The 24,582-nt window shown below is 38.1% G+C and overlaps 2 long non-coding RNA genes across 4 annotated transcripts; one reads left to right on the forward strand and one right to left on the reverse strand.

The window, feature by feature from the left end:
* Window positions 1-2,011: 2,011 nt before the first annotated feature.
* LOC143676072 (uncharacterized) lies at window positions 2,012-19,471 on the reverse strand. Of its 2 annotated transcripts, none has more exons than XR_013171792.1 (3): window positions 19,348-19,471; window positions 17,726-17,833; window positions 2,012-2,166 (listed from the first exon to the last, which is right to left on the reverse strand). It is a non-coding gene; the product is annotated as an uncharacterized LOC143676072 (long non-coding RNA). The 2 variants fall into 2 exon arrangements; XR_013171791.1 differs by lacking the exon at window positions 2,012-2,166 and adding an exon at window positions 16,232-16,461.
* LOC143676071 (uncharacterized) lies at window positions 13,750-19,830 on the forward strand. Of its 2 annotated transcripts, none has more exons than XR_013171790.1 (4): window positions 13,750-13,815; window positions 14,378-14,564; window positions 16,275-16,395; window positions 19,533-19,830. It is a non-coding gene; the product is annotated as an uncharacterized LOC143676071 (long non-coding RNA). The 2 variants fall into 2 exon arrangements; XR_013171789.1 differs by having other exon boundaries at window positions 13,751-13,834.
* Window positions 19,831-24,582: the final 4,752 nt, after the last annotated feature.

Raw genomic sequence — 24,582 nt, forward strand, 5'->3', positions numbered from 1 at the left:
ACTGAGAAGTGTCCTATCTATCTCTTTTCACAACTCACCAAAAAAAGTATATATATATATATATATATATATATATATATATATAAAGAAAAAAACAATGAAAACAATTTTGAATAGTATTACAAAGTCTTTGAAAAGGAAGTGACCCTGAAAACTACTTTGCCTGGCAGCCTGTTTGATGAGGTGGGAAAAGCACTAGTTCTAGGGGGAGAAGCCACAGATGATATTCCTGGTTCCTTCACTTGCCAGCTATGTAACTTAAACGGTTGATTACATAGGTCTTGTGTTTCCTTTTGTGTAAATGGAAAAAATGGTATCTGATTCATCTGTATTGTGGGATTTTTGTGAGCGTCACGTTAAGAGGAGGCATTTAAAGCATATCATAAAGAATCTAAGTTATTACATCAGATAAGTTCAGGATATTCCACTTAATTATCATTTTCACTGGATTTTCTTCCCCTAATAGTCTCTAAGAGGTTGAATGGGTTCTCTATCCTTCTTCAAATTCATTTCAAAGCTTTCTTGAGCTACTTACTTCCCTCCTCCCCCCACATCTTCTACTCTGTCCCAATACTGATATGAGTAAAGACTCCTCTATCTCTTCCCTACTCCCTCCCTTGCTTTCCTTCCTTCCTTTTTCATTTACTGTGTGGTACACTGTAGCTACAAAGGCAAATAAACAGTAACTGATGCTTAAGGAGCCTATGATCTTATCAAAAAGCAGAATGTACACAATCAGTGGAATAAAGTTTCAAGGTATAAATATTAAAATATATGTATTTCATGTGTATATTACACATATATTTATATACGTCTGTATCTTTGTACTTATATATTATAAGCATATGTGTTTTTGTATATATGCACACATATATGTGCGTATGAGTGTGTGTGCATGTGAAAGTGTAAGAGTATGTGTGCATGTAAATACATAGGCATATATATACATACACAGAAACAGCTTAAATGGAGAACTAAAGAGGAATTATAAATTATCCTTGGTGGGGGGTGGAGTAAAAAGCGTTTCGGGGGGAGATAAACTTAACATTGAAAAATTAGCAGTTTTTCATTATTTCCATGAGGAGCAAGATATCAGAAAAGATAGGGAAAGGGAAATTCAGGTATCTCTTGTCAGGTTCTCTTAAGCAGCTGCTGCAAAAGAGTTTGTGGTGCAAGATGTTTATTAGCAATCAACACACAAGAAAACGAAGGGAGGGTAGATTTGGCTGAGGGAGAAGTTTGACTGTAGATAAGCCCTATAAAACCTTGGCTAACTCAGTGCAGAAATTCTGAAGCATTTTTCTGTCCTTCAGATTTGTTCTTCAGTGGGTCATTGGAGCCTGGCCTTGATGCCCCACCAAGCTTAGTCACCAGATGACCGGGGAAAGGCATGATTCCCAGGAGGCGGCCCTAGGCAGCTGGAGCTGGCCCTGAAGGAGCTGACAGCTGGATGTTACGTTGTAGCTATGCCACAGCTGAGCAGCAAGTTCTTCCTTGAAAAAGGATTTACGAGGCAATCTCCTTTGTGTAATGCAGACCACCTCCTGTGCCACTCAGACCCACTTCTCTGCATGTGTTTGGGGAGTGAGGGCTCCAAGGTTTCAGTGGGCCTCTCTCTCTCTCTGCAGAAAAACATGGAAGATGGCAGCTTGCGGAAAGAACGAGAACCCCTGCTGCTGCAATTGGTCCTGGGGCCACAGGTGGAATTCTGGATTCCCCTCACCCTTAGCTACACTTCTGCTGGCTCAGTAACTTACCCGATCCTCATTTCTGAAGGGTTCAAGCCACTGACTAACGCACCCTTCTCAGGTGAGATTACTGAAGCTGTCCATTGGCTAAAGGCACCAAGAACCATCCAGAAGGATCACCTGGATTCCAGGTATATCCCTCCTTGCCCCCTTTGTGAGATAGCAGTGAGCCACATCTGTAAACCTCTTCTGCCATGAGCCCTAACCTGTGGGCGAAAGCCACCATCACATATTTAGTGATGCTACCACCTCGCCTGCTTGGTAATGATGTATCCTCTGGGTTTCCCCATGGAACACAGTCTTCCTACCATACAAACCAAGCCAGCACCATCCTTAACAGAAGTTCAATTTTAAGTTACGGTGGCAGAGATGATGATGATGAAGATAGTGAAAGATGAGTTTCATTCCAATCCAGCTTCTAAAATTCAAGAATTAATTAAACAAATGAGACTCAGAACACAGATAATCACCCTTTCACTTTGAAAAGAAATAAATCATTTAATTCCAACTTCTCGGATAAACTCAGATACGGACTATTTAGCTCCAGTTTACCCACCAAAAAAGAAAAATCCATTAAATGCAATAGAAACAAGGAGAAATGAAAGGAACCACCACCTCTTCACTGGAGGATCTCATTTTAACTTGTAGAGAATTTTTATCTGATAATTTTATCATTCTTACAGAAAAAAAAATGTTCCCTTATAAAGAAAACCCTGACAGACATATAGCTGCCCAGTGAAAACACAGAGCAGTCATAAAAATGGCTGCATATCAGCTTGATTTATGCAATGATGTTGTCATAAAACCCGTGATAAATTTTGATAGCGATTATGAAAGGTTGCATCAAATTTTCTACCCTTACACAATAATTAGTATTAAAGGGTTTTCTGGGTTGGCAGGTTTTCTGTTGTGGGTTTAATCTGTAGTGTTTTTTTTGAAACAAAAAAGCAGCAAATTAAAAATATATAAATGCATTCACATATAATAAATTGGAGCGGCTCTCAATCAGGAAAGGAGAGAATGGCAGAACATGAAAGGACTTCTTTGGCCTTTAACAAAATTGTTTGAATTCACTTTATTTCTTATAAATAAACATATATCATGCTGTTAGAGCTCCATGTAAGGGATGTCAGGGATACAGATTGGAGATGCTGCATCTTTCTGGGATGATACATGGTTGCATATGCACGACAGCTACCGGAAAAGCATGCATCTCTGTATGTCTCATGAAAGAGAAATTGTGCTATTAGAAATAGCTGTTTTGTTAGAGCTCTACTAAGAAAATCTTTTACTTTGTTCCTGTGTCCTCATTTACAAAGAGGCAAATGATTAAATTTGCTTCACCAAATTAAACTTATACAGCTTCCTGCTGATTGCTAGGGAGCATTTATGGAATACCACCTGGAGGGCAGCTGCTCTTTTCTACATGACCTGAATATCATTAAATTGAGTCAACCTCTTGACACACTGTCAGAAATTTTGGTTTTCCACAGGGCTGCTCTGGATAGTGGGGAGGTGGCAAACGACAAGAGACCAGGTTCTGGGCAGATGCAAACATCCCAGTGATTTCAGTAGAAAGGTACTGTTCTAGTTTGCTAGCTGTCGGCATGCAACACACCAGAGATGGATTGGCTTTTAATAAAAGGGGATTTATTTTGTTGGTTCTTCAGAGGAAAGGCAGCTAACTTTCCACTGAGGTTCTTTCTTACGTGGAAGGCACAAGATGGTCTCTGCTGGTCTTCTCTCCAGGCCCCTGGGTTCCAACAACTTTCCCCGGGGTGACTTCTTTCTGCATCTCCAAAGGCCTGGGCTGAGCTGCTAGTGCTGAGATGAGGAATGCCGAGCTGCTTTTTTTTGTGCTACATTGCACTCTCCCATTTAAGCACCAGCCAATTAAGTCAAACATCACTCATTGCAGCAGACGCGCCTCCTAGCTGACTGCAGATGTAATTGGCAACAGATGAGGTTCACGTACCATTGGCTTATGTCCGCAGCAACAAGACTAGGTATGCTCACCTGGCCAAGTTGACAACTGAATCTAACTAACACAGGTACTGACAAATAGAGTGTAAAAGAAGGTCATGGGGAGCCATGACTCAAAGACAGAGAGAGAGAAAAAGAGAGAGAGAGAACAGAAAGAAAGAAAAGGGATGGCTCCATCTCTTGCCTTGACGTTTACACCAGCTGGTTGTCCATTTCCATATGTGAAGGTAGCTGATTTCATCTTTAGGTAACACTTGGACCATCAAAGCACCCAACAAAAAGAGTTGCGACTATACTTATAATCTAAAATTTATGTTTACCGCCCCTTGTAAATCTAAGCACGAAGTCCTTGCTGTCTATCTGTGCATATATTTATATTGTAATTGAATGCCTCTGGTTGAAAAATGTAACATTAATCTCCCCCAGCCATGACTGCAGGACATCAGCGGGCTCTACCACAGAACACTGTACTTTTATTTAAGCCACACTCTGACTGTTTACATTTATAGAGAAGATACAAAAGGCTAATGCACATCAGAATCCCAAAACAAGTTGCAGGGAGTTTAGCCCCTCTCTGTAGTTTGATATCTCATAATCTCAATGAAGGAAGACCTATGTTGCCAATGCCTTCAATCTACCAGAAAAAAAAAAACAATGACTGCTCTTTAATTGAAATAGAACGGAAGGACTACAAAACAAAATTGTACTAGAACTTAGGAAAGCAAGGTAACAAATTAATTAAGAAAAAAATAAAACCTACCAAATTATTCCGAACTTATTCTCATTACACCCGTACAACTACCTCCACACTAAAACCCTGATCCCTGCAATTGAAGGGTCAGAATTCTATGGTCTTTGGACCAAATTACACTCAAACATCAAGAAGAAAAAATTTTTACTTGTGCTGACTATATTATACATGTTATTATTGAAATGTATAATCATAATTTATCTAAAATGTAGGGGGTAAGAATAATTGTTGTTAGTCTTGCTGATTTTTAGGTTTATTCGTATTTATATTTCATTCATTGCTGTAGTCACAAGACTGCATTCCATAAGTGTAAAATGATCAAGAAAGGAGAGAATAGCTGTACCGGACACTGGTAATACAAAGGGAAGCAGGATAGAGTCTCTACCCTCAAAGAATTCATTCAAGGGGAAGGGGCTTAAGTTTAAATTTTCACTGATATTTGACAACACGACTCCTACTATCTTGTAAAATATTGAGCTCCAATGTTCCTTACCTGGTACTGAAAAAACAACACCCTGGAGCCTCCTTAAATTGAAAATAATACTCCTCCCACCTTCTCCATCTGCTGAAATCCTACTTATCCTTCAAACCTAAGATCAAATATCGCTTGCTTTTTGAAGCTTTCCTTGATCCTTCTAGTCAGAATTAATTGTTCCCCCTTCTGTCTTCCACAGTATGTTGTTTGTGACCTACCTACACGAACGTATCTGCTAGAGCTCAGCAATATTCAGTTGTCTGTGTCCCTGACACTCCCTCTAGGCTGTGAAATCCTTCAGAATAGAAACTACGCTTTTTTTAAAATGCTATCATTTTCTACCCTATTATATTGTACCATGAACTCTGTAGACATTCAATAAACTTTTGTTAAAATGATTTTTGATCTGTCCTCTGGAGTTGGAAAAATCTGAATTAGAATACAATCCTGCCATATATTAAATATATGACATTAGGTAAATGACTTAACTTCTCTGAAACTTAATTTCTTTTATCTTTAAAATAAAATTGCTAATACTTTAGTAGTTTGCCATAGGAACTAAAAAAATTAGATAAATAAAAAAGAACTTTCTACATAACTTCCTCCTTCTTCTAGGTTGCTTTTGTTCTAACATGACACAGTTTGGGAAGGTGGAAATAAAGATAATACTATGTTACTGTTACTGGACAAAGGTGGTATTCTTTGCCCGATGCACTCAAATGACCCATTCTTGAGACACCAAGTTTTCAAAGAGAGAAAAAGTTTATTACTAGGTGCGTAGTAGGAGATCAGATGGCCTATTGGTCCAAAATCTGTCTCTCCGAACTGTAGTGATTCTGATAGTTTTATAGATTTAAAATACAGGCAGGTTTTAGAATAATGCACACAGTGGCCTCAGATGAGGTAATCAGAGGTGCTCTAATTATTGAGCATATGCAGATTGATTACGTGTTTAGTCACAGAATTAACCATGTAAGAAAATGGCAGCCTTGATGATGGTGGGCACGATTTTTAGTACTAGAATGATGCATAGGTGACTTGCAGGTTAAAGTCTAAGCTACTGGAGAAATAGGCACCTCTACCATAATAGTTGGAGACTTCAATTCCTGCTCTCATCAATGGACAGAACATCTAGACAGAGGATCAAGAAAGAAACAGAGAATTTGAGTAATACAATAAAGGAATTAGACTTAACAGACAGGTATAGAACATTACATCCCACAACAGCAGGATACACCTTTTTCTCAAGTGCTCGTGGATCATTCTCTAGGATAGACCATATGCTGGGTCACAAAGCAAGTCTCAATAAATTTAAAAACATTGAAATCATACACAACACTTTCTCAGATTATGAAAGAATGAAGTTAGTAATCAATAACAGGTGGAGGGCCAGAAAATTCACAAATATATGGAGGTCAATCAGCACACACTTGCACAACCAGTGGGTCACAGAAGAAATTACAAGAGAAATCAGTAATATCTTGAGGCAAATGAAAATGAAAACACGACATTTCAAAGTTTATGGGGTGCAGCAAAAGCAATGTTAAGAGGGAAATTTATTGTCTCCAAAAAGAAGAAAGAGAAAAAAATCAAGGAATTAACTGTTCCCTTGGAAGAACTGGAGAAGGAACTGCAAACTAACCCAAAGTAAGCAAAAGAAAAGAAATAACAAAGATTAGAGCAGAAATAAATGAAATTCAGAACATGAAAACAATCGAGAAAATCAACAAAACCAGAAATTGGTTATTTGAGAAATCAATAAAATTGATGGACCTTAGCAAAGGTGACAGAGAGAGAGAGAGAGAGAGAGAGAGGATGCAGATAAATAAAATCAGAAATGAAAGAGGAGACATAACCACTGATCCCGCAGAAATAAAGGCAGTAAAGAGAGGATACAATAAGCACTTATATGCTAATAAACTAGACAGCGTAGATGAAATGGACAACTTTCTAGAAAGGCAAAAACAACCCAACATTGACTCGAGAAGAAATTGATGACCTCAACAAACCAATCACAAGTAAAAAGATTGAATCAGTCGTCAAGAAGCTCCCCAAAAAGAAAAGTTCAGGACCAGATGGCTTCACATGTGAATTCTGCTAAGCATTCAAGAAAGAATTAGTACCAATCCTGCTCAAAGTCTTTAAAAAAATTGAAGAGGAGGGACAGCTACCTGACTTACTCTATGAAGCCAACATCACCCCAAAATCAAAGCCAGACAAAGATACTGCAAGAAAATTACAGACCAATCTCTCTAATGAATACAGATGCAAAAACCCTCAACATAATTCTTGCAAATTGAACCCAGCAGCACATTAAAAAAGTTATACACCATGACCAAGTGGGATTTATTCCAGATATGCAAGTATGGTTCAACATAAGGAAATGCAATACACTATATCAAAAAAAAAAAAAAAGGCTAGGCTAGTGCACATGTCAGGCAGGTTCATTGGTTAGATCTTGTCTCCATTATCAAGATAACTTTGGACTTAGGGATGGGTTAGTTCTGGACTGACCCAGGACCCTTCATTAATAAACATTAGGGGCTGTCTTTAGTGATCACAAACTCTAGAGTTGAAAAATTGGTTAAATGGTTACATGTGAATATTAACCAAAATTGGTTAAATGGTTACAAGTGAATGTTAACCACAAGGTTTTTACAATTACCAGGGCACAAGATAAAAGCTACACAATCATCATCAGAGATCACCGCAGCTGGATTACAGTTCAAAAATTTCAGATATTTCCCTCTGTCTACTCCAATACTCTAGAGAACAAAACTGAATATTCATATAGTGATTCAACAATTAAAATCATCCCTTAATTCCTAATTTCTCAGTTATATTACCATGAAGAAATCAAACCTTTGATATTAGGAAGAAATTATATTTGTGTTTCTTATTGGAAGAAATTATTTCCATTGGTCAGGTTAAAGAACTTATTTATTACAAGGATTTTATGATGCTGATATATAATTATTGGACATATAGATAAAAATATATATTTGTTTTTCAAGAGTAGCTTAGGTCTCCCTTAAGAAGAACTGGTTGATTTCTCAATAAAGCAACAATGATTCAAAACTAAGTTCGGGGCGGGGTGGGGGGGGGTGTGGAATAGTCTTAGTTTGTAAAAGAAAGAAACAATATACTGGCAAGAATGGTTTGAAAAATGAGACACGTTCGCACTAACTTAAGGTGCCACGCTCTTCTGCCCTACATGGAGAGAAAATCTGCCCTTAGTCACCGACAGAGAAGCTCTGATCTGTGGCTCTTTCCAGAGATTTCAACCTAAACTCTCTGATTTTATGTAAGACTAGCACAAGATTCAATATCCAGAGAGGACTGCCTGAAGCTTCCAATTGCTTCAGGTAGTCTACATTCTAGTCATGGGCCCAACCAGACCATCAGGTAGCAGCTTCTCCAGGTTGCACTGTTACTTTATTTTTTCCAATGATTTTTTTAATTGTGATGCGATCATCTAAAGTGTACAATCAGAAGTTCATTATATCACCATAAAGCTGTGCATTCATCATTACAATCAATTTTAGAACACTTTCATTACTCCAAAAACAATAAAAATAAGAATAATAAAAATAAAAAATAACCCAAACATCCCATAATCCCCATACCCCCTATTGCTTATTTCTTTTTTGTCTGTTTTACTTATTTTCTTACTCATTTGTCCATACACTGGATAAAATGAGTCTCAGTTACAAGGTTTTCACACTCACACACTCATAACCTTAAAAGTTCTATAGTTATTCAATCATTTTCAAGAAGCAATGCTATTAGATTACAGTTCAATAGTTTCAGTTATTTCCCTCTAGCTACTCCAATGCAACAAAAATTGAAAAAGAATATCTATATACTGTATCAGAATAACCTCCAGAAAACCCTCTTAACTCTATTTGAAATCTCTCAGTCACTGAAACTTTATTTTGTTTCATTTCTCTTCCCTCTTTTTGGTCAAGAAGGTTTTCTCAATCCCATGATGTCAGGACCAGGCTAATCCCCAGGAGTCATATCCCAGATTGCCAGAGAGATTTACACCCCTGGGAGTCATACCCCACGTAAGGAGGAGGACAGCGAGCTAACTTGTGGAGTTGGCTTACAGAGAGAGGCCACATCTGAGCAACAAAAGAGGTTCTCTGTGGGTGACTCTAAGGCATAAACATAAGTATATTTAGCTTCTCCGTTGCAGGAATAAGTTTCAAAAGGGCAATCCCCATGATTGAGGGTCTGCCCCATTAAATTGTCAATCCCAAATTCTTGCAAGAATATCAGGTTTTTGGTATTCCCATTTTTTTCCCCAGCGCCTCCAGGGGATTCTGCAAAAACTTTTTAATCTTCTGTCCAGGTTACTCTGGGATGTATCAGGGCATCACACCAACCTGTACAAGCCAACAAGATCTCACTCCCTATTCAAAGTTCCTTGTAATTATGGTGTTTGAGTAAGCTGACCATACAAGTTAAATTAGATAGTGAGCTACTGAAAATATAATTTGTTTCACCAAATAAGCATCCCTTCCTTTTGTTTCATACAGAAGTTGAAGTTTTAAAGTATAGTCAATATCATCCTGTACCGTTTAGTCTGCTTCACTTTAGTCCTAACCAGGTCAGCTTCATTCACATCTAATTGAAGTCTGACAACTTTTTCAGTGTTTTTAACAGTTGTTGTACGGAGTAGTGCTGACTTTCATAGCTGCAGAACTCTAGCTCTGTGTCTCAGAGTTCACACAAATACCCAAAGTTTCAGCGAAAAACCAGGTTCTACATAAAGAGCTCAGCATCTCAGAATTTAAGAGTTACAACTCCAGAATAGATGAGGTTGTCCTATTTTGATCTCTCAGATTATAACTGTTGGACTTGAGGATTATTCCATGGGTTCACATTGGAGTATAGTAGAAAAAACAGGGGGCACTCAAAGTTGGACTTACTCTTTAAAAATATCATGGAAGTTGTCCTCCATAAGAGTCTGCCCTAATTACATGATTTCACAAGGAAAGTAATTCTCCTATGTCTTAGTAATAAGAATAATTTATTCTGAAAAAGCATCTGGTTTGTTTTTATGTTATGGATACCGTGAATCATGTAACTGATGATGTTTCCCATTTTGCTTTGGCTACTTGCTAACTCTGAGCCAAATGTTTGGCGCACTACTAAGTCTGAACCTTGTGGAGTGTATTTTAGGGACCAAGCTTAATTCCTGTTTTATTGTTTTTTTCTAACCTTATTTTTCTTCATCCAGATTTTTTTGTATGTTTATTTTATTCTGTTGTTTTATTCATATTTTTGTAAGTCGCCTGAATTCCCTTTGGGGGAAAACTACACCATGGATAAGCGTAATATTTATTTTATTATAGCACCATTATTTAGGTGGAGTGTCATTTAAGTAGATTTAGTTGTGGGGGGTGCAGTGAAAGATATGTCTGAAAAGGAAGGTCAAGATTTACTTTAAGAGGCCTGGGTTAGATGGAAAAGACTTTCTCTTAGTTCAGGAAGTGGGTGTGCAATGGGAATCTATGGAAGTTATTTTTGACAAGAAAATGATTAGTGGGAGATCTCTTTAACAACCATAAAGTTTTCTTTAGTTTTAGCTAAAGTAGCTGGGAACATGCTTCTCAGATTTTAATGGGAACACGCATAACCTGAGGCTCTTGTTAAAACTGAAATTTTGATTCAGAAGGTCTAAAAGTGAGGGCTGAAGTTCTGTATTTCTAAGAAGCAGCCAGGTAATGTCAATATTGCAGGTCCATGGACCACATTTTAATAGCAAGAGCTCACTCGGCCAGGGTAAGGAAGAGCCTGGAGGCAAAGAGATCAGATAGAAGATTTAAGTTGAAAGAGAAAGCAGGACTGGGGGGAAATGCAGAATTCCAGAGACAGGGCTTCCATAACTTGATAAATGACTGAATGCAGCCAGGAGGGGCATTTGTGCCCAGTTCCCCAACAGGCCTTCCCTGCCTCCCTGCTGCCCTGGAAAGAGTCCTTTGCATTGTCAAGAGTGCTGTGTCAGGGCCTGCGGGAGCCTTGGCAGGAATCCAGCTCTGCCATTCAGTGCCTCTCCCTGCTGGCTCCTTCTACATCCAGAGGCGCCAATGCTCACGAAGCATCTGGCTCCTTTCCACCTGCAACCACAGCTCCTGCAGCTGAACACCTGCCCACTCCACGGCTGCGCTGGGCTCAGCCCTGCTGCCTGGAAGGGCCCAGGGCTGCAGTGTTCAAGGGCATAGAGGTTGGTACCGCAGGTGGCAGAAGCTGTTGGAGAGGGTGTCAGTGAGGGGAAGCTGGGGGAAGGAGGCAGCTGGCAAAAGGAAAACCATACGGCAGCAGCAGCAGCAGTCTAATAAAGGTGGGGGGGGATTGCAGAGGTCTCTAGAGGGCTGTGGTTCGGGCAGGTGGCTGGGAAGCCTGGGTGAGTCCTTTCAGAGATGAAGGGGAGAAGCACGCTGTTTGAAAGAGCAGCTGAGAGAAAAACAGATTTGTGGATGGAGAAGAGGAGGAAGTAGGAGGAGGGCATCAAAAGAATGGGGGATGGTCACTGCCCGACTTGAATACTGAGCAGGAAGGAATGCATGAGGTAAAGAAGAAACGCTTGCAAAGAAAGGATTTATTGAACATGTGCCTTTGGAAAAAGTATCTTGACTCTCATGTAAAGCAAGCACAAGTAAGAGTCAAACTGAAATATAATCTGTTTTCCTTTAAAAAGATAACACAGTGGTATTTTAGCATTTTTTAAAAAGTGAGTTGTGAAAAAGTCATTTCCTCAATTTAGTGAATTTTTAGATGTTCAGTTTGGTCGCTGAAATTCTTATGAATTTTACTGCCCATACCTTCCAAAGTGAATCCTTCTGAATGACCTGTGGGATCACTACCAAAAAGGGCTATATTTGAGTAGGAACTCAGGGTGGTAGGTAATTTACAGACCTTAGTGGACATACACTTTCAGTGTAATCACATATAATTATTTATCTTTTGATCCAGAACTATTTTCAGGAACTGAAATATTATTTTTCTATCAAGCATTGTCCAAACACTAAATATTTGTGACATGTCCCATGAATGTCTCACTTCAGATTTAATCTCACTTTTCCTCACTCCTATTTTTCACAAGCCATTAGGTCTTGCTATTTCTTCCATGTTGAGGAACCCACATTATCACTCTTCCTAGGAAAGAAGAGTTTGAGCTTTAAGGCCTTATTAACATTTATACACTGATAAGGATTCATTTTTCAAAAGAACAACCTGGGAAAATGTTCATATTTAAAGAAGCAAAAGAAACTTTTCAGAAATGTAAATAATAGACTTCTATGTCTCTGTATGAGAAGGAAATATGGGATTCCTAGGTATACCTTCATTCAGAGAAAGCATTAATTCATCTCAGAACCAGTGTATATAATTGTTGAAATAACAATATTATTGGAGATGAGTAGGCAGGAAAACCAAGGATCAGATGAAGCAGAGAGGATAGGTCCACAAAGAAGTGAAATTTTAAAAATCTGTTGTGGTGCCAAAATACCCCTAAGATTGGAAGGAGGATCAAGGAGAAGGAAGAATTATAACAGAGAAGACAGGATTTATCAAATGAGTATGACTGCTGATTCATCATCATGTTGGTTCTTTTAGTCTCCACAGTCTTGAGGCAGCTAGAAGAAAAAACCTAGAACTGTAGAACTGTAATCCATGTCAAACTTTGAAATCTGTTGTATAACTACGTGTTAAAATGTACTTGGAAATTTAGTACTCCTTGTTTATTGCTTTTTTGTTATATTTCACAATTAAAAATACATTAAAAATGTATTGTGGGAGCAGTTAGGTATGCAGTTGATAGATAAATGAGTATCCCTCCTTTGTGAATTTTGTTTATGTACTCTTTAATTAAAGTATAATATTTGATCCCCTAAAGTGTGTTAATTCATAAGAAAGGTACAAAGAACATATGAGATATAACCTATGTCCCTTAGCATTTATATTGCAGAGGAGATAAAACATGTATTCTTGATGCTGAGAGGCAGTACGTTCAAAATGCAAAGTTCTATGGAGTACAGGAGAAAGGGAAATTTCTCAGTCTGAAAAGTAAGGAAGGCTGTAGGGAAGAGGTGGCTTTGGAACTGAGCCATTATTTGTTCATTTAGCAAATATTTGTTAGTGCCTTTCAAGAGGCAGGCACTATGCTTGTCATTGGGAATATGATTGTAGATATGAGCTCTGTCTTCATGTGGCATCATATCTAATGTTAGAGATTGACCAAAACCAAACAAACAAGTGAAAGTATGTATTTCAAAATTGTGACAAGTGCATTGAAATAAACAACAACAACAGCAACAGCAACAAAACAAAATCAGCCTTCTAAAATAGAAAATAGCAAGTTGGACCTACATCAGGTGGAGGGATCAGGAAAGGTCTCTTGGATGCAGAGGCATTTAAGCTGAACAGAAAGAATGAATGTGGATGACAAAGAATTCAAGAGCCTAAATTCTAGCCCAAAAACTGCATGTCCAAAAGCACGGAGTTAGGAAAAAGTGCCAAAGAGTGGCCAGAAGAGCAGAGTATCTGCAAAGCTAAGAGATAAGAGTGTTTCAAGAGGGAGGGATTGGAAAAACAAGCTAAATATTCCTGAGAGGGTGAGAAAATGAGAATAGAAGCAAGTGTGTCTCTTGGGATGGGCTTAGACCTTGAAGGGTGGATTCTAGGTGTCAAAACCCAATTGGAGTGATGTGAAGAGTGAATGGTAGGTGAGGAAGTGGTGGCAACGTAATGTGTATAAGCAAGTCTTTATGACGTTTGGCAAGTGAAAGAAAAGAGAGATGGTGCTGTATTCAGAGAAGAAATGCAGGGCAAGGAAAATATATATTTTTTAAGTAGGTGACTTCACAGTAGGTCAGTGTACTGATGGGAATGACCAGCAGAAAGGGAGAGAAGGTTGATAGGAGAGTGGGGAAAGCTGAAGAATAACGTCCTAAGAAAGCCAGAGGGTATGGGGTATCCAGCCTGGAAGGATGGATAAGAATTAGACATGCATTTTGAATGGAGGGAAGCCATTCTTTTGAATGAAGAATGTATTTTAAAATGTATTTTAAAAATGGAAGTAAAGTTAGGAAAGTAGGTAGGAATAAAGATCACCAAGCATGTCAAATGATGGGAAAAAGAGGGTTTGTTTTATTTATTTGGATTAGGGAGCCAGTCAAAACGTTAAGATGAGTGAGTTATGAATTATAAGAAGATAATCTGGAAGTTTATGATAGCAGGGAGAGACCAGATTGATGATACTCTAAAAGGAATACAAACATCTACCAATCATGAAAACTGAATATGATAGTCCTGAACACATTATCTATATTTGGTAATAACTTATGTGACCTGCAAAAACAGGACATCTTCCCTGATGTTACTTCCACTTAATCCCTACCCTATTCTCTTCAGGATATCTTCAGTTTAAGGTAACTCTTCTGATCCTACTTGGACATTACTGTTAAAAACTTCAGGAGAGAGCAAAAGACTTCAGCACCGTGGCTGCAAATGGGGTGCCAGAACTCCTTTGTCACCGGAGCCCCATTCAAGGCTTGATGATGTCTTGTCATGAGAAGGAATTCAAGGATGAGACAAGCAGGTATAAGAAAGTGAGAAAAGTCTACTGTGGAGAAAGAAAGTACCTACCAAGGAGGATGAGTATGAATGGGCTCAAGGAAAAGACACACCTTGTTGTTTGGTACCTGAGTTTTTATTAGATCAAACAAAGGGAATTGGGGTTTGAGATATTGGTAGGTTGTGATTGGCTAGTAAACATTCAAATGAAGGATTCTAAGGGGGCTATTGTGAAAGGTTGAATGAATATTCACATTAAGGATTGTAAATTAACCTATCAAGTCTCTGAATTAATCCAGCAGCTGTTTTCCTCCCGTTACACCAGACCAGGAGGCGCCTCAGGGTCTGCAAGATGTTTCCTACATCAACCTGCCTCAATTGTACCCAAATGAAGAAAAACAACCAGTATGTTAACATCTATCTTTATTATATTATTTAAAATTGGCCTGACCAAAAATTCAGCCTATTTTTCAAAAAGTACCTAGACTACATAAAGAAGTAGCTCACACACGCAAACATACACACATACATATACACACATCTCAACCTGAGTCTAAACCCTTTGACTGCCCATTTGGAAACATACAAGACACATGTTAGTTATGTACCTTTGCATATTATGTTATACTTTACGATAATTGTCGTGAGCATTTATCATGTTGGGTCTTTAACCATATATACAGATATACAAAGAAGATTTTATCATGCCTATTTTATAGATAAGGAAAGAGTGGCAGGATAATTTTATGATTTTTCCAAGGTCAACATCTGGTAAAAGATAATGACAGATACTTTTCTGTCATTTGTGATTTTTGGATACAGACTGCCAGGAAAGATGTTAAGAGCAAATGGAGCTTAGAATTGAACTGTGTTTTCTTAACTTCAAGGCTTGTTCTCTTTCAAGTAGATTGCACTGCCCCCCTGCTTAACAACATTATTTCCAGAAGGGGAGAGATATCAAGCGCATTCCCTTTCAAAATGAGTACATCTTTTTGCCTCACCACAGTCGAAAACAGTCTGAAGTATTCTTAACAGGGAAGTATTATCCAAAATATCTTCGTAATTTTTCTTGCTATACAGCTATCTTCCTGTTTAACACATTGTATTAAAATCTTACAGGTGTATCTGTTCTCCACCCCCTTAAAAAACTATGAGTTCCACGAGGACAAGAATCCTGAATCTTCTCCTTTATATCCCCAGATCCCAAAACAATGTCTGTCACATAATAGGCTCTCAGTGAATATGTACTAAATTGATGTAGGAATGCTCTTAACACACTGGCCAGTACATAATATGTGTTTAATAAACATTTATTAAACAAGCAAGCAAATGAAAGAATGAATGAATTACTCCCTACCAGAAAATCCTGGGACATAAAAGAGCATGAAAGGATATATGTTTAATGCATTAAACTGATACATTTTCCTCTATACTTGTTTGGCTTGAAATATACTTTCTTTTTGTAGTCAAAACAACTTGGATTTTTGAACAAATACCACCGCCTTTCTTGAGTGCAATGACTTCAGCAAGGATTGAGGCATTCCAAACAAGACTGACTCATAACTGAATTATAAAAATCAGTAGGAACTACAACTTTTAAGTTGTGATCTAGTCATAGTGACACAACCATGAGCTTCCTATGAAAATAATATACTACAGTAAATCCAAGAGGAGACTGAGCATCTGATCTGAAGTAGTGAGCCATTGTATGATCTCATCATCTCGTGTTTTACAGACTGAATGCTAAATCAAATGTCCTGGCTGAACTCCTGGAAGCTGAAATTATAGTAGAACTCTGCCAGCTTACATGGAGGTGAAGAAGAGAAAATGCTGTCTTTCTGGAACTGAGGTACCAGGTAGTTTGACATCATCTCATTTCTCTTTAGATTCCCAATTTGGTTGAAGGTGGAAATATCCCAAATCTTGAATGACAAAGTAAATAATCAATAAGGTATTCTATAATTTACTTTATTACTTATCGTTAAGCCCTTATTTTCTGGCAAATCCCAGGATAGCTGAAATTGTGGAACTTTATAAATAGCATGAACAATACAGAGAGGGAAGTTGGCACAGGCTTAAGTAGTACACAGGAACAGATGACCCTCGCATCATAAGCCAGCATTGTTCTCTGATGTCCTTGCATCTACTCATGCTGGTGGCTGTTTGATGAGACACCCCTCAGTTTTGTTATTGTTACCACTGGAATTCCATGTCTTAATTTCAAGTAAGCCCCTGAACTTATTAAAGAAATTTTGCTTAATGATTCTAGTAAGGAGAATTTAAATTTTGCTTCCACCTCTTCTATCTGGAAAATATTCAGAAAAAAGTCCTCCCATATTTATCACATATTCAGGAGAAATAAATAAGCTGCATTCTTTCCTGATTTTTACATTAATTACTCAAGTTTCTTGGCTTATTTTGGTAAAAGTGTTTTATAATTGTACAGGGGAGTTTCACAAAATATTTTCATATCCTATTTTACAACCTCTGCACAACCTTATGAAATAGTGAGGAGTTACGGAATGACTTTACCAATGATGAAACTAAGGTTCATATAGGCTAACTGCTTAGTCCAAGAACACAAATTTAGTAAGTGGAGAATTTAAATCATAAGCCAGAAATTTTGATTCAAAATTCTCAGCACTATATTCTCAACAATGAATCTGTAGTGTACCTGGAAACATACCTATTACTTTATTAACATAATACCCCAAAAAGCAGTGTCTACACCTTCAGTCTAGTATGTCTTACTAGTTAATAAAGAATACCACTGTAAAGGGAGTTTGAACTCTGCTTCTGTTTTGAATATGAAATCTAAATACCATGAATTTAAGGAATATCCAGTTATTTGCAGGTGAACAGTTTGCATGGATCACATATTTGCTTTTATGGAAAATCTGATCAGAATGTAGAATTGATTTATGCCAATGGAGTGGTCTGTACTTAGGAGTTTTTATATCTCCCATTTTATCTTGACTATGTAATACAGAGCAGCTGTCTAGTCATTTTTATACTGGGTGCGGCATTATCCTGTAGAGATACAGTAACTAGTATTAATTAATGTGATACACAAGCTTCATCTGAGGGAGTCCAGTGAGTAAACATATGATCAGGAAACACTATAAAAAGCTTTGGCTTTATGCCTCAGATCATATTATTTATTGCTAGAATCAAAAATATACATACCAATATTTGACTCATGCTGTCTTTATTCACCCAGAATACTATTAACTAGCTTCTTGTTTTAAATCTTCCTGGAAACATGGGACATGACTCCCAGGGATGAGCCGGGACCTGGCATCAGGAGATTGAGAAGGATGAGAGAAATGAGACAAAATAAAGTTTCAGTGGCTGAGTGAGAGATTCCAAACAGAGTTGAGAGGTTATTCTGGAGGTTATTCTTACACATTGCATAGATATCCCTTTTCAGTTTATGGTGTATTGGAGTGGTTATTGGGAAGTACCTGAAACTGTTGAACTGTATTCCAGTAGTCTTGATTCCTATAATATGATAATATATCTATATAAGTTTTACAATGTGTCTGTATGATTGTGAAAACCCTGTGGCTGACTCTCCTTTTATCCAGCGTATGAACAGATGAGTAAAAAATTAAGGACAATAAATAAATAAATAATAGGGGGGATAAGGAGTTAAAAAATTGAGCAGATTGCAATATTAGTGGTCAATGAGAGGGAGGGGTAAGGGAAATAGAATGTATGGTTTCTTTCTTTTTTTTTTGGAGTGATGCAAATATTCTAAAAATAATCATGGTGATGAATACACAACTATGTGACGATACTGTAAGCCATTGATTGTATACTTTGGATGGACTGCATAGTGTGTGAAGATAGCTCAAAAAAAATATTTCTAAAAAATCCCCTTGCCCTTTGCTTACAAGAGGGTAAATGGAGGCATGCCACACAGTATTAAGAATGGCAGACCTTAAGGTATAATGGAGAGGCTGGAGGGAACAGCCTGAAAATGCAGAGCTGTGTTCCAGTACCCATGTTTCTTTAAGATGATTGTATATTGATATAGCTTTTCAATATGACTGTGTGATTGTGAAAACCTTGCGTCTGATGCTTCTTTCATCTACCTTATTGACAGATGAGTAAAGCATATGGATTAAAAATAAATAAATAATAAGGGGAACAAATGTTAAAATAAATTTAGTAGATTGAAATGCTAGTGATCAATGAAAATAAGGGGTAAGGGGTGTGGTATGCATGAATTTTTTTCTGCTTTCCTTTTATTTCTTTTTCTGAATTGATGCAAATGTTCTAAGAAATGATCATGATGATGAATATACAACTATGGGATGACATTGTGAGTTAGTGATTGTATATTAAGAATGGAATGATCATATGGTAAGAGTGTTTGTATGTTGGTATGTTTAATAAATAAAATAAAATAAAAGGAAGGCAGAGCTAAATTCTGAGAAAAGATAATAAATATGCATGGACACACTATTTCTTTGCTCCAAATTGGGACAAAGAGAACTGAAGGAAAAAAAAATATGCTCCTAGCTTTTGTGGCGTATGAAAGCTAATTTAAATCTGAGAAGAAATTATAACTATTGTTTCTCGAAGATAAGGAATTCTTTTCTGAATGAGATTGATTGTTTATTTGCTTCCTGGCTCCACAGACAGAATTTGGAAGAGTATGGGTGGGCATCACCACTTTCCTATTTCACTCTTGAGCTTATTTACAGACTCATCTGAAGTCCACTTTCAAATTTCAAGAAACCGCCCCCCCCAAATTCTATAATTATATATTACAATACACATGTGTGTAGATCTTTACACACTTTCCAAGAGTCCTCGGGAATTTTGTCGCATGAGGGATGGAGAAATTTCCTTCTAAAATTCACCCAAAGGGAAAGAGAATCAATGAGCTTGTGATGGTTAATGTCTTGTGTCAATTTGGCTAGATAATGGTGTTTAGTTGTTTGGTAAAGCAAGCACTCATCAGTTTGTTATTGTTATGTCATAGATGGATTTACATCATTAGTCAGTGGGTTCTATCTACAGCTGATTACAACTACAATCAACAAAGAAGCTTGCCCTCAGTGATGAGAAGAGTCTCCTCATCCAATCAGTTGGAAATCTTAAAGAAAGAATTGAGGATTTCAGGAGTTACAAAGAAGAATGCCTGCCTCTTCTTCAGCCAGTTGCTTCTCCTGGGGAATACAACTTTATCTTTTTTGGAGTTTCCAGCTTCTGTTCTGCCTTATAGGGTTTGGATTTGCCAATGTTCAATGTCATATAAGTCAATTCCTATACTAAATCAATCTCTCTCTCTTTCTCTCTCTCTCTCTCTATATACATACACACGCATATACATATATATAAGTATATATACAAACACACATATGTCTTGTTGGCTCTTTTCTCTGGAGAACAGTGCTGTAATATGGTTGTAGAAAAATATATTAGAGAGGGGATAAAAGATTGTTTCTAAATACAATTTTTTTTTTTTGTTACACTAGATTTTTCCCTAGGCCAACCCCTACAGACTCATACAATTGGACTCATGTAAGAAAAAATCAACAAAAGAATGAATTCACTACAATATTGGTGAGGTATCAAAAGCACCAAACTTCGTGACATGGGAAACTAACAGCAAAGTTCAAGGTGAAGGATATTATTGAAATATCAAGGAGAGTGGTCTGGGGGCAGAGAGCATGGTGAACAGTAAGCTGGAAAAGGGGGAGGACATGAGTTCTCTTTCTTGATCTTTTTCCATCTTTTCCTTTTCTTTCCACTCAGAGTGAATGGTCCTCTAGAATTTCTTCATTTACTTGTTTTTCATTTAACAAAGAATTGAAGGATGCCTACTGTGTGTAAGGCATTTGTTAACTTCAGGGTATATGCAAATGAAAGGTGTATACATTTTTAAATGTATACAAATATGCACTTGAGGGAACTCAAAGTCAAATAGGAAAGAATTCTGGTTCATTCGTAATACTATTTTTTACGATCCCAGCTCTAGCTCCTACCCTAATGGTAACCACAATGTTTACAAAATGAAATTCACAATTCAGTTTTCTTGCCGTTTTCTGTAGTTCCTGCCACCATAAGAGACCAGGGAAACTGGTCAAAGGAACTTAATTGTATCACAAGACTTTATAAATAACTGAGAGGAATTGCTGACACTGGCCAGGCATTTCCTTTATAATACACCTCATTCCCACCAAAGCTTTGCAAGTCTTCTCTTTGTCCCAGCCTGGACATTGCAAAATGAATAGACTTAGTTCCTGCCTACAGAGCCCATTGTCACTGGGACAGACTGGGGCACGCATGCAATAAGTGTATGAAGTGTTGCAGGGATTGGAGGACGATTTGATAATTCTGCCTAAAGTAGGGGGAATGGTCAGGAAATATGATTTTAGTAAGTTTTATTGGTGTATGCACACAGCCAAAACACTGTATCTCTGTATTCCCCTTGTAGAAGTATTTACAAGTCATATCCAGAAACAGTCATCTCTGCAGCACTTTAATGCTTCAAATTTACTTAAGTTATTAAATTCTCCTCTTTAACCTGGATAAGATGTTGAATTGTGTTTTTCTAGTTCTCACAGAGTTTTGCCCGAGACCTCAACTCTAGAAAGAGATAATTCTGTGCCCTTTTATTCAGCAGTTAGGAGACATAGTCGTGTAAATTGAGCTAAGTGGTGGCAAAACTGGACTTTCCATTATCTACCTCTATCATCTACTTGGTGCCTATAAAAGAGAAGTCTAGGCATTCACTAAAGGGGAGAATTCTTTAAAAAGAACAGGTAAGAAAAGAGGATGAGATACTTTCATCCTCCCTTTCAAAAGCTATGGGGGCTGCATAGAAGAGCACAGGGGTTAGTCCAGAACAAAGGTTAGCTAGCATTTTCTGATTGTGCACCAAGCTGTGGATTTCCAACCTGGGAAGGATCCAGGGAGAACTGCCTTGTGCCTGAGAATCTGGGTACACAGAGACTGGAGCCTGACTCTCAGCAGGACAAGTATGAGGGCTGCCACCAGCTGGAATGGCCATAGAAGGAGAGTGAGCAGTGGGCAGCTGTGGTCACAGCGTGCTGTCCTCCAGATTCTGGTGGAGCAAGCACTCCTGAACCTTCCTATCAATTAGAGGGACAGGGTGGAAGGAAGCTGGAATAGAGCTGTCTTGGAAGGACCCTGACCAACAGAGAGCTGAGTTCACAAGCGAGAATAACATAGCGGGTGACAGCTGGGGACAAAAGCTGAGAAGGAATCATAAGAGGGTCATCTGAAGAGTGCATCTCCATGAAAGCACACACGGGGCTGCAATGGGAGTTCTTTCATAACCCACACATTTGGCCCAGCAGCTTGGACCCCTGTCATGTCAGAGGACATTTAGCAGCCAAGCGAGAGATACAAGGGCATCAGCTAAGAGAAGAAAGACCTTTACCCTTTTCTCTTCCAGTGTTTCCACACAGCCCTCATGTCCCAGCAGCCAGAAGGTAAGACTTGGAGCAAGGAGTGTACAGACCAGAGCTGCCTCTTTGGATCTACACTATTCTCAGTCCCAGCTGGAAAAAAGAGCCGATAGGCTCCCTGAGGCCAGTAGGAAGAGAGTAACAAAGCTGTTCTCCAATCATACCCTATTCAGGTCAACCTGTTCAATAAACCATTTACACATACAATAGGTACAGAAAAAAACATGGTGCTTTAAAGAAAAAGCATTTAAAAAAATATATAACTACTTATCCACTGCTCTGGGGGAAACATATGTGGACTCTGATACAAAGGAGGTTGAAAGAGTATTATTGAAACTAAAGGAGGCACATTAAAATGTTAACTATGGATAAATGTATATCTATATAACTATGATTTCTTTTTTTCACCATCCGGATTTTCTACAATGAATAGGTGCTACCTTTTAAATGGTGGAAGCAAAAAACAAGAATATAATAGAGTATTGAAATCACAATAAAATATGCATACTGAAAAATTAATCCCTAGATGCCAAAAGTCAGATTTGAGACTATGAAACAGAAGTAACAGTCCTTAGTTTATGAGTTCTTTAGGGATTGCATTCTTAGTGGAATAAAAATTACAAACTACTAAGACACAAATGATTTTGTAAATCATTTAATCCAAAATCTTTATATTACAGAAGAAGAAACCCAGATTCCAGGTAGGTATCCAAAGTTTCTTAGTCACTTGGCTGGTGAATGTTCAAACTAAGGCAAGAATCAAGGTCTTCTTGACTCATAGTCCACTGCTTTTACTTTGCCCTCTACACAAGTATATCACTAAAGGCAAGCAAAGCTGTGTCTAGAATGATCCCTTCTCTCCTCCCCCTGTCAGTTAATGCACTACCAACTTCCCTATTGATAATCATAAATATGTAGAATTAGTGAAAGCCGTCTCCCAGGAAAGGTGCAAAATCTCTACCATCCTATGAGGTTTGCTTTATCTCACTCTAGTTCTTGTCCATGCTTTGATAATTTAGTGTTTGATGATTACTTGTGTTCCAAATAGCTCTGCCCATACCACTGGGGTAACAAATAATAGACATATTTTGTGGTGAAGAAAAAGAAGAAGGAAGAGGAGAAGGAGAAGTGTTCTAGCTAGTGTAGACACACAAAAAAAATGAGAGAGGAATAAAAAAGAAAGGGAGGAGGAAAAGAAGGAAGGGAGAGAGGGAGGGAGGGATGGAGGGAGGGAAGAAGGAAGGAAGGAAGGAAGGAAGGAAGGAAGGAAGGAAGGAAGGAAGGAAGGAAGGAAGGAAGGAAGGAAGGGAGGAGGGAAGGAAGGAAGGAACAAAGGGAGAAAGGAAGGAAAGAAGGAAGGGAAAGAACCAGTGACTCAGCAAGGGCCAGAAAAGAAAACAGTAGTAGACACCTGAGTTCAAAAGGGTCAGGAAAGCAAAGACTGAGTTGATTCAGGACTCATGGGTTACAGGGAAGTTGCAGCACAGGATACAGCTCAGCTGCTTAGTCATAAAAAATCTTGGCCAGAGCTTTACTTCACTCCTCTGAGAGGGGAAAATATGGTAGTGCATTTGACATAACCAATGATTTCACCTTCTGGTCTGGCCGATTCACAGGCTCCTTCCAAATGCAGTTGACACATTCATATCTATGGCTCGAGGCTTTCTCTTCCTAAGAAGAAATTAAGACAGAGTTAGTAATTATGTTTGAAGAAATCAGACTTGGTCATTTTTTAAATTGTACTTTCAAAGTAACCTATCCATTCCTTTTTATTTTACACTCTTCTAAACACACACACACACACACACATACACACTCACAATCACCCAGACAGAATCACACATGCAAAAATCATCGGCATTCTTCTTTTTAGTGTATGGGACAAACATGCTAACATTACAGGGAACAATGTCTCAAGGGAGAAAATTTTTCTTCACATCCTGGTGAGCCTGAACATCCCGCCTCCCTCCCTTCCCTTACAGAATGCGACACTAAGTACACTGGGGTATTTTTCTGGCGTTTATGTCTCTCTCTCTTTTCATCTGATAAAGGATTAACATAATGTGCATTGAGCCATCTCCCCACCCACACCCCTTAAGCTCCACCTTTCCTTTACTGGAGCAATATATTGGGCATTTGAAGAACTAAAGCAACTGAGAGCTTGGTCTGCACTGTATAATACTACAGCTTAATTAACATTAAAAATACATGCCCTCAAATGTGGTTTTTCAGAAACAGTAATTTTATGTCTTTATTATTATTATTATTTATTATCCCTGCAATGCCCAATTTATTGCCTTCTCCAGAAGAGAGGTAAAAAAACAGTTGAATGAATAAATTAATTTCATTTTTAAGGAAAATAAGGTTTGTTTAAACTGTCAAAGCAATACAAATGCCTGGTTAACAAAACAGTGTGAACATGTGAAACAGCTTTATCTGGAACCACAAATGTCCCTCTTGTAGTGGGTTTCAGTTTTATTTGTGTACAGTTTGTATAAGCATCGACCCTATTATATGCTGTCTTATTACCCCCTCTGTGTTGTTAATTATGAAAGCAATGGAGGCAGAAAAGCAAAAAGGAAAAAAAAATCAGGC

The sequence above is a fragment of the Tamandua tetradactyla genome, chromosome 3 (assembly GCF_023851605.1).
Source record: "Tamandua tetradactyla isolate mTamTet1 chromosome 3, mTamTet1.pri, whole genome shotgun sequence".
NCBI lineage: Eukaryota > Metazoa > Chordata > Mammalia > Pilosa > Myrmecophagidae > Tamandua > Tamandua tetradactyla.